This window comes from Acromyrmex echinatior, chromosome 10 (genome assembly GCF_024713525.1).
Source record: "Acromyrmex echinatior isolate Ae372 chromosome 10, ASM2471352v2, whole genome shotgun sequence".
Lineage (NCBI taxonomy): Eukaryota > Metazoa > Arthropoda > Insecta > Hymenoptera > Formicidae > Acromyrmex > Acromyrmex echinatior.
In genome coordinates, this window is record NC_141861.1 from 8,551,185 (window position 1) to 8,563,188 (window position 12,004).

Sequence of the window (12,004 nt, forward strand, 5' to 3'; positions counted from 1 at the left end):
CTTAGTTTAGCCTTTGGCAAGCCATGACGTATAACGCGATAGAATCCATCCGTTGAAGAAGAGATTTAACGTAGATGAAGAAGGTGGACGGTTCTTTGAGTAAAATCAAAAGAAAATTGGTGCTTTTAATTTCTTTATAAGAAGAAATATTTTATAATTTATACCATATTTTATTTTATGAAAGGAAGTATCTACATTTTAATAATGTATTTATTAATTTAAGACTAATCACACTTTAATAAATTAATTAAGAGAAATAATCCTATTTTTAGTTAAAACGGATCTTAATGCTTAAATATTTCAGTGTGAATTATATATAAAGTAGCGCTTCAAACTTTTGTCACAATAATTAACACTCTAGAGTTTGTTTCTTTTTTTAAATTACGTTATTATGTATATTTATTAGCAAGTTTGTCATCATTTTGATGTCAAAATATATCGTCTTTAATATCATATCTTATAATTAATTTCATAAGTGAAATTATCACGATTTATTTATTCTATGTTATATATGTATACTTATAAAACAAGGAATAAACATTGATATTTTCAATTATTGATCGAGGGATTAATTGTACAATAAGATAAATTATATTTTGATTTTTTCTTTAATATTTGCTATTCTATAGAAATTGTCTTTGTTCAATAATGTTTTTTGTTCAGTAATTTAGTTTCAAGTTTATATAGTAGACGCGGTGTTACGTTTTTAATCGCAATGTTATAATTATTTTAATTTGCCTCCTGGTTAAGAGCGTATTTGAAACAATAAAACCCATTCTACTGGTTTATACGTCGGATCTCCGTAATAGCGAAATGCTCCCATTTTCGCATTAATTCATACAACATCGTAAACGCGTCATTAAATACGCGACGCGTAAAAGCATCGGGCAGCGTGCAAGAAAATATTTATCGTATCCGTGATCATAAAGGACGTTGCGTCGGCTTCGCGGTGGCGAAATTACGAGTTCTTTAAGGTAAATTACAGCCTTAAAAGGCACGTCATTTTGCAGCATCTCACGATATTACAAAAACCATAGCGATATATAAGCCATAATATATTGCTATAGTACATTGCATTATCCTATAAAACTGTGTCTTTAACGGTAGAAAGTGAACGAAAATTTCATTCTTTTAATTAAACGAATTAATTGGCGTGTAAAGTATTAAAAACAAGCATTAAAACGACTCCTTATAGATTATTTATTAAAAAGGTGTTCAAATTTGCCTATCGAAAATTTATTAGAATAGATTAATTATTGAATTTATTATATTAATTATATTAAATAATTATTAATTATTTAAAAATGTAAACTAAAGTATCATCATACAGAAATTATACACAGAATTTTTATTATGTAAAATATTATGCAAAAATGTCTAATTATAATAATAATAATGCATATTTTTGTACGTAATACAATTTTTATTTTAACCTTGTATAATTTTATCTCTAACATTTCGCTAATTATTAAAAATATCGTAATTCATGTTATAAAAATAAATAGACTCAAATGGATTTAATGAATACGCACACATACATGACTTTTCATTTATATTGTATATTTTGTGTGTGTGTGTGTGTGTGTGTGTGTGTGTGTATGTGTGTGTATGTGTGTATAATTATCGACATGGAGCTTTTTAAAGAATTCTGTGTCTAGCTCTATTAGAGATGCGAACTTTAATTTGTAAGCTAGCCCCGGAAGTAGCAACGCCGAACGTCCGATTGATGTAACAGTCGATTTACTTATCTTTAGCAGTTTACTTATTGCGGTGCTGTGAACTTTCATTCGTGCTGCGACAGAAAGTCAAGCAGTGTGCAATCAGTTTACTCTTCGATAACACAACGCGTCCAAGAGTAATTCTTTTTGTATTTGGAAACGACTCTCGAACACTGCACTCATCGCGCAATTATCGCTATTTGAATTCATCGAATTTATAATGTCGTTTTGTTGTCACTTTCATGGATCTGATCTCGCGATTCGCGCTGTCGTGGTCGCGCAAAATAAATATATTGATTGCACGGGCGTTTAATTGGCGAATAAATACGTAGCGTGTTTTATTGAAAAACCGCAGCTCTTTGCGAAAATCTCAAACGTTTGGAAATTTGTAAACACTATAATGCAATGCTGTTTATAGGGTGATCCATAAATACGCAGACATGATTGACGTAAAAATCTTTCAGTAATTTGAGGACTTTTTTTTCAATGCGAATATCGATGACCTTTCAATCATAATTGTAAAATTGTATTCAATCAATTAAAATACAGATTTTTTTATGATTTAATCTCCAGCATGTAACACACACAAACCATTGTTCAATACTCTGATATTTTTGTACAAATTCTATTTCAATTTAGATTTTAATTTGGAAGTGAGTTCTCGAGATATTAATGTTGAGTATCGAAGTATCGAAAAAAATGTTGGCATCCAATCAAATTTCTGTTAAGCATAGACACTAAATTGATCAAAGTTTTTCATGCGTGTGCATGAATTTGTGGCTACATTGCACCGCAACTACTTTGACCGAGATCAATTAATTTATTTCCCCGACTAAACGTCAATTGGATTAATTCGTGCGACTAAAACTTGCACGGTTTTTGATACGACGGACAATTGAATATTACATGTGATTTTAATTTTTAATATAATATCGAAATGATATATTGACATTACGCATAATTTAATACAATATTTATCACTACATAAAAACACTTGAAGTTTATATCAAATGATTATAAAAATATAAATTTTATATAATTAATAAAATAGAAAAGAGTTGTAAAACTATATATAGAGTACGATATATATAATTAAAAAGACATTACAATTTATTTAAGCAAAAGGACATTTGATAAACATCTGTAAAGAATTACATATTTGTAAAAATTATATTTCAAAGATACCACGTCTCTGTTTTTTGCCGAATAAATTCGCGTAATAAATAAATTGTTTTTACGTCATGGAAAAACAGTATTATGTTGTTATACTTCTTTAGCCGACTATTACAGATTTAACGTAGTGGAAATCTAAGTGGTTATTCGTACTTGTTTTTGCAGTTTATCCGCCACCATGCAGAAAAGTCAAGGGTAGTACCAAAAGCGCTGTAAAAGAGCAAGGGTTGGTCCGTATCGTTCTATTTGAGGGATGAACGGAAAGGAAGTTGGCATTACCAATAAAATGGCATGCGAATGTCGCAAATGCATTCAACGGTGTAAAGCGAACGGCGAAATAAGAGGAAAAGATGCAGGGTGTAACGACACGGCGACGACGGCGACGAGGTCGACGAAAGAGAGAGAGAGAGTAATAGTTGAGAGAGGGTGGAGGTGACTTAACAAAAAGACGGGTGGAGAAATGGGTAGAGAAACGAGCGAGGGAAAAAAGGAAAGTCTCGCGAGGTCGTGTAACCGACTAAACAATGGCGATGGAAAATAGGACTCCTGCATCGAGACCCTCGTTCGTATAGAGGTGGAGTGGGACACGGACGAAGGGCAGGAAAACGAGAGGAAACGACTGCATTCATCGTATATCATTGATAGCGAACCCCCGGGCTCGGACTTTCCCGGTGAAATTCAATTATGCGATCCTAAAAAAGCCCGAACACGAGCACGAATGGAGACTGGGCAAATGGTTTCGCGACGTTACCGGTGTTTTCGATTCGGCGAAGGGAGGATCGGAAGAAAATCGACGTCGCCACGCATGTGGCGTACAACGGCATACAATACGAGTCTATTAATTCGAAAACGCTTGCAGACATCGTGAGTACGTACAAGAAAAAGCCCATTTTGTGGTTGAAGGAAAGCGTTCTAATTTAAGTATTAGATTTGTGAAATTTATTTTTTTGTTTTCAGTATAATAGTTCTTTGCAATGTTTTAAAATTATTTATTAGCATTGATTATAAATTGACGATAATTAATTTAATTTATGATGTTATTATTTCAACGTCAGTTCATGATTGCATTCCAAGTCTGATAAACCGAATTGGCGTGCAGTTTAAACAACTGAAAAATGTATGTGAAAATTTACGTGAATATTGTTAAACACCAAGACTTTTAACCGAATTCTTCTTACGCATTTTTGTTTTATAAATGTATAAAAATGTTTCAAGTATTGAATTATTTATTCGGAATATAAAAATAACGTAATAATTTCTTTCTACTAATAATTTTTTTTCTACTTTAGTTTAGTCCGTTCTATACAAAAGCGCTTGACAAAAAATTGCGGGACACCCTGTATACATGTAATTATATACAATATATACAATATAATTATATACAATAATTTATGTTATTGTATATGTAATTATACATCAAATATCAATCGTAAATATAATAATTAATCATGTAAAAATATAATCGCAATTTTTTTTACGCGAAACAAGTATTTATAATGTTCTAATTATTATTTTTCAATTATTTTTTTTATATGAAGAGATTATATAAGAGAAAGAAAACATGCACACGTGTAGATATATTTGATATACACAAGCTGGATTGTTCTAGCTTAAACTTTAGCTCACTGTCTTACTCTCTTACTCTTTTATGCTCTTATTCTTTTACTCTTTTGTTTATCCAATAGATAAGTTATCACATAGTTTATCTGAATATAGTACAATCGGCCCATACACTCGCATAATTATATATTTGCATACTAAAAGAATTGTTTACAGTTACTAAATACAGTTACTAAAATATAACTTAAGCTATATATAAAAAAACTTTAAGTATTAGTCCATTACTATTTAATGTTCAAATATTTCGTTCCATCAATTTAGCAAATAATTCTTCGATTTCTTCTAGTCTTAAACTGTCGTCTCGTTCTACATGCAGATTTTCTTAATTTAATACACATATATCCTCTAATTCATTTTAAGAATGGATGCCACTTCCTTCATAGTTTCGGGAATCTCATCTTGCATTTCTCTTTTACAATAGCAGTAAACCCTGAGATCGCCAAGTGACGCGTTTCTTCCACTTCGTACAATTCGTGAAATATTGAACACGTAAATGTTGGCGCATAATATTCGCAGGCAAATTTTAAAGCGGGTTGAACCACTTCCATCCATTTATTTCTTATGTATAAATGTAGCAAAAGAAGCCTAAGAGATACGTATGTGTTATACTGCATAACTTCGAATCAATTTAAATATATGAGTGTTAAAATAGAGAAAATGGAAAATTGCTCGTTAAGCGATTGGTTGACCGATTGCGAAAATTTCTCATAGTCCAACAATTGAAAAAAATCATGTTATTATAAAAAAAAAATCATCAAATTTCGATCTCAAAAACGATAAAAAAAAATTAATATCACATTATAAGTAACGTCCAATATATGAAATAAAATAAAAAGTAACGAAAAGCGTCTAACGTTCTCGATGGATTCGATTGTACTGACGAGTACATTGACTGGTCAACCAATCGCTTGACGAACAATTTTCCTTTTTCTCTGTTTTAACACTCATCTAATTATGCAACGAAACAGTCGCTTTCTTAATTTTTGAATAATGTATTATACTACGCTAGGTAAAAAAATTTTTTTGTATATTTGAAGAGGATCTAAATATAAGGTCGAAACATGTATGTAATTGTATTCTAGGGTTTTAACTTTTGTACTTTCTACAATTTGATTTAATATTTCTATTTTTAATTATATTTATGTTAAACGAATAATGGAGTTTTATTTTAAGTTTTTTCTGACTCTTATTAGCCTTTTATATTTCGTTGGATTTTGAACATTAAGAATCCTGTTACTTCAAATTTTTTATTCTAATTTAAATATAGATAAATCAATAATATTTATTGATTTTCACATATTTACTCCTCAAGTAGAAGCACACGATTTAGCCATCTTAGCTTTTCAATCGGTGGGCTGCTAATCCGTATACCTTCATATACAGTGTATAAGAATTCTCTTTTTTTAAGATTACTTATAACTTTACATATAAACTTAGTCAACAAAGGTAAAAATTTATTAACAATAAGTGGTTCTATCTCGACTTGATACTATAACTTAGTAATATAATAAATTAAATTAACAAATTAATTATCAATTTAATAATAATACATTTACGTTTTTTTACATTGAAAGTTTATCTATCAAGTTTATATATCAAAGTAAAAATGTTTACCATTGTTTATCATTACGAGTTAAATCCTGTTTATAAATTTATTTTGACAGCTGATGTATCGTAATATCTTGTTATTGAGTATTTGTAACATATAAAAGTGGAAATAATTTGATAATAAAAATATTGCATATAAAGAGAGTGCCTCGTGCTATCATAATTCCTAATTGTCATACTGTCGTGCCTGAGTATGTAAAATATCACCTCTATGATTAATGAATTTTAATTGCTGTTAATTTAAAATTATATATATATATATATATATGTATATAATTTTAAATTAACAGCAATTCACTAATCATAGAGGTGATATTTTACACACTCAGGCACGACAGTATGACAATTAGGAATTATGATAGCACGAAGCACCTTCTTTACATGCAATATTTTTATTACGAAATTATTTCCGCTTTTGTAAGGAATCTATTTATATGTTATTATACAAATACACAATAGCATATTATTACGATACGTCAGCTGTCTGTATATGTATATATATATATATATATATATATATATATATATATATTAGGTGTTGGAATTAATTCGTAGCGTTTTTTAATGAAAGAATGTTATTTATTTCACATGAGCATTAAAAAATACATTAATGAAAGTACTTCCCATCATTTCCCATCTCTTGTAAAACGCTACGAATTAATTCCAACACCTAATATATATTAGGTGTTGGAATTAATTCGTAGCGTTTTACAAGTGATGGGAAGTACTTTCATTAATGTATTTTTTAATGCTCATGTGAAATAAATAACATTCTTTCATTTAAAAACGCTACGAATTAATTCCAACACCTAATATATATATACTTGTATATATATGTATGTACAATATATATTGTATATAATAAAACTATTATAACTTCGACATTTTTTGCATTAAGATTTTCGTCTGAAAATTATTTCAAGAATATGACTTTAAGAGGAAATGTGATAAAAATGAGGTATCTTGGATACATATATGTATATATATGTGTATATGTATATATATATATTCTCATATAAAATATTTACTTCAATATTTTCTGAAATCTATAGTTTTTGAAACATCTTATATTTACTTATAGTCGAATTTGTATGGTATCCTGTAATATTTATATTTATATTCATCACTAAACTGAATAATTATTAATATAGGATATCATATAAATTCGACTATACTATAAGTAAGTATCATTATCTCAATCCTCTTGCTCGTAGCCGAACAATGTCGTTATTCAATTACAATGATGTAATTTCTTCTCTCATATATCTGTAGTGCGCACACTGATTAGTACGTCATATGAGATCTACTGTTTAATGTCGATTCCGAACGACGATTTTTGCTAGAGAAGTTCTCTTTGCAAAGATACTCTCGGTGGTTTGCCATTGCCTGTCGAGAGAAGCTACGAGTGTTCGAAAACTTTTTCGATTCTGCCTGGGATTGAACTCGGGATCTCTGACTTAGCAGTCTCGTGTGCTGCCAGGACTCAGTCTTTCAAATAAATTTATTTAAAATATACATTTTAAATAAAAAAAAATTAAACACTTATTTAGTATTTATTATTTAAAATAACTTCTTTTGATCTATTTCTTGTTTAATATTTCAAATAAGTTTTTGGAATTTATTTTTTTTTTATTTTAAATAAAATTGAAATATTTAAAATTAAAATATTTTTTATTTAAATATTATTTGAAACTTTTATTTAAAATACATATTTGTTACTTTATATTTAAGTAAGTTTCCGAAATCTGTTTTTTATTTAAAATAAGAAATAGCCTTCGAAAATTTATTTAAAATAAAAGACAAGTTACTTTTATATTTTAAATAAAAGTTATTCTATATTTTAAATAAATAAATGCATTTTCGGGTCCTATTTCTTATTTTATATTTTAAATAATTTCTTGTGACCTATTCCTTATTTAACATTTTAAAATAAGTTTTTAGAACCGATTTTATATTTTATATTTTAAATAAGTCGTATCAGTTATTTTACCGAGCACTGCTAAAATCTATAATCGTTCAATATTATATATTCATTACAAATAAGAAACTATGAAACTCTGCTCAAAATAAAAGGAAATTTGTACTAACTATTTCGTCATATCCAGATTTTATTTCTATAAATATAATTGCCGCGAAGGACTATTTCATCAAAGTCGATGAATAAGTCTAAATAGGTATGAACTACCTTAGCAATACCAAATAATTAAGAAATCATAGAAATTGAAAAAATATTCGAATATTTATTCAGAATATATATGTAATAAACATAAGTATATAAGAAACATAATATATTGTAATTCCAAACGTTATGTTGTGTACCTTTCATATTTTTCTAGTATAGAGGGATATTAAAAATGTTATATAATTTGTACGTTATTCTTTTAAAGAGACACGCACAATACTGCAAGTCATAATACACTCAAATATTTAAAGAAATTAGACGGAGATTTGCATGACATTTTTTACTTTTCGAACATGCTACTAAAATCACTATTATCAGATGTTCCACGTTTTATTTTCTTTCAAACAAAGATAAGAAGAGTATACTTTAAAGTACAATTTTTATATCTAATTATGTAATTAAAATATCTGGTATAGCGTATGAATACGGATCTACAAAGCCATTTGAAATCTATTGTGTTAGTCTTTCCAGGTGAATATCAAAAACATTCTGTATCCTACTTAATCAATTTCCAGAGCATAGCACTCCTTCTTTCTTATTACCTTACTTTCTGTCTATGTTTATATATTTCTCTGTGTTTAATCTTCCGCTGGCAGAATGCATATCGGCTGTGACTTTAATGTATTGAACACAATCGAAATGAACTAGAAGCCTATACCGGTCGACGCTGGATCTTTAATGCTTAAATAATTTAATATGAATAATATATATATTGTACTATATACATATGTACATCCATATTTGTAGTCATTCGAACTGTGCGTCGAATTGGTTTTCCGGACTTCTAAACAGAATTACTATAATAAAACTACTATAATAACATCACGAATTAAATTAAATTGACAAACAATTTTTAATAATTTGATGCTTAATAGGCATCATATTATAAAGATATTAATGTGCTGAAAAACTGTAAATAAATTTAAGCATCAAATTATTAAAAAATACAGATCTCCCAGAGGCAAGTCCGTATAAATATTGAAAATATTGTTTATTCTACAAAATTAGATTCTAGAACACAGCATTCCTTCTCTTGCTTATTACCCTATGTTTATATTTCTCCGTATTTATATATATATATATATATATATATATATATATATATATAATAACATATTCGTTTATTTATTAGATTACCGAGTATTCAAATCGGTTGTCATTTTCTAAGTACCGCATATATGCGATTGATTTGGTAAATCAAACTTGGATAATGAAGTTTCACTTATTTAAATTACTATTACTTATTTAATTATTATATAATTACTATATACATATATATATATATATATATATATATATATATAAAATACTCTTATGAGATAGAGGATTGTAAAAATAATAAACTTTAATATTTCTGGCATCCAAACAATACTTTTTGTTTCTTTTTTTATAAAAGATTTTTAAATAATATTTATTTGATATTTTCTTAAAAATATACCTTTTTATATTGAAGCGCTATCCCATTTACCCATTTAAATGTTAAAGACAAAACAATACACAATTTCTGGTTTCATTTTTATTTTAGTAGGTCTAGAAAATTGACTATATGTATATAAAATGATGCATATTGTATAGTTTGTGAATAATTGAAAAATGGTGGAAAAATTGATGAATGCGAAATAGTACAACGTGCGAAACGCATACTTAATCGTCTTTTCTTTTGAACTGTTAAAATTCGGTCACACAGTTGCGGAAGTGTTTCAACAAAATCTAAAATTAAATGAAGTAATTTATTCCAAATAAAGGTGGAAATAATAATAGTAGAAATACATCGTTAAGGATGAAAGTTTAGCTCTTTCGTCCGTTTCTCATTAAAGATAAGTATTATTTATCGATCTCGTTCCATGCAATCATAAATAATTTGAGATGCAATGAAGATCCAATATACGTGCGCTTATTATCGAAAAAAAATTTCTGAATTAGCGAAACTGTATTGTTTTAATAAACGATTCGTAGTAATTTTAATTTGAAAATTATTGAACAAATTAAACTTAATTAGGCATCAAATTTAAATAATTTAAAGTAGGAATTATCGATGAACATTTGTAACAATTTTTCTTTTAATTCTATTAATGAAAAAATTACTTATGCAAACATTATGAGGTAAAATGATATACAATATAATAAGAACCTCAACTCAGAGATTTAAAATTTAAATGTACAAAGGACAATGAGTTAAGTACAAAGTGATTTTTTTTTTAAATCTGAAGTAATATTAATAAACTTTTTCAATTTTACATGCTTCCAGATATTCGAACGATATGAGAATGCACTTATTTATATATAATATCTTTTTCTAAAAAATTAAAAAAAATGTTTACGCATACAAATTTATGTACGCATGTATATCTACATGTTTGAAACTCACTCATTACCATTAAATGAAAATGATTAACGATTCGTAACAATTAGTCCTTGCAGAATGTTATTTGCAGATAAATAAACAGGCATTAGGGTCAATCGGAATAATCGCATAGTGAACTGTATGTGACACTTCGATATTTACGCACCAATAATATTAATAGTCATTATTGTTAGATATTATCTTGAGTATATTAAATTAATATTCATTACGCAACTGAAAAATGTTAATTATATCGCTATTAATCGTATTATAATCTCGTTGGCAATACGTACGGTTAACTAATTAACAGACATTAAATTTTTCGTAAAAATGTAGAACACGAATGGAGAATGATTCGTTTCAGTGTGCAATGCAAAATACGAGCGAGAAGTCTGATCCTCCTGCGGAGGATTAAATTCTTATTATCGGTGTCGCGTGCCAAAGAAAACGAAGATAGAGATTAAGAATATGCGATTTGTGAGAGCAACTGCGTCCTCGCGGGGGTTTTTTCGTGCGTTCAATTCAATACAATATGGTGCACGCGAGTTAAGCAATCTATTCGGCAATGCTTCGAGAGAAACACGCTTGACACGCGATCGGCTCGTTTTGCGTTGTAACTAGATCGGCTCGTTGACTTACTTAAGCTAGACTAAATACGCTCGTGATACTTTGATGGTATTGACATTTCAACAGAAACACAAAGACAATGGGACGAGTTAATTCCAAACGATAATCACTACATTAGTTTAATAGGATTGAATCTTAATTATTTCTTGTGTAAATAAATTAATTTTAGTAATTGTTTATTTAAATTATATAAAAGAATTGATCAAACCATAAAATTAAAGATACATGTACATATATTGAGTATTAAAAATAATTTTTAAAGACTTTTAGCTTAAATAAATGATTGGACCTATCTCGAATTTTATTTTACATAAAATCGTATCGTTTTATTTTAATAAAAATATTGAATGCAATATTGTATAAAGATATAGAACATATATAAGATACACAAAAAGAGAGAACACTTAGCACAAAATAATTTAAATACTAGTAATATAATGATGTAAAAAATGTAAATGTTTTAACTGCATTAAATAAAACGATTATGCGGTCTATCGTAAAAATATCTCATGTAATGGATTTTTTGGAATGTTAGAGAATTTTTATTATTTGACGTGTTAATATTAACGCGGAACGACATAATTCTATAATGCGCTCTGCACAAACCGCAAAATTTTGTTGTAAGAGTGGCGGATTACAAACTGTCGCTCGATGTATATGTTTTTCGTCTCATATAGAATACTTCCGCATACTTGCGCAAAAATTACTGCACTTTTATGCGAGGAGGGAAAA

The 12,004-nt window shown here is 28.2% G+C and overlaps 1 protein-coding gene across 2 annotated transcripts in view; it reads left to right on the forward strand.

The window, feature by feature from the left end:
- LOC147908261 (uncharacterized) overlaps positions 1–12,004 on the forward strand; it is a 342,006-nt gene that overhangs the window by 305,997 nt on the left and 24,005 nt on the right. Inside the window, exon 6 of one of the 2 annotated variants that reach the window (XM_087410259.1) lies at positions 3,057–5,973. The exons of the other annotated variant lie outside the window; for it this stretch is intronic. The gene's annotated coding sequence lies outside the window, so the exon portion shown is untranslated. Of the gene's footprint in view, positions 1–3,056; positions 5,974–12,004 lie in introns of those variants that run through there. 2 annotated transcript variants of the gene reach the window in all.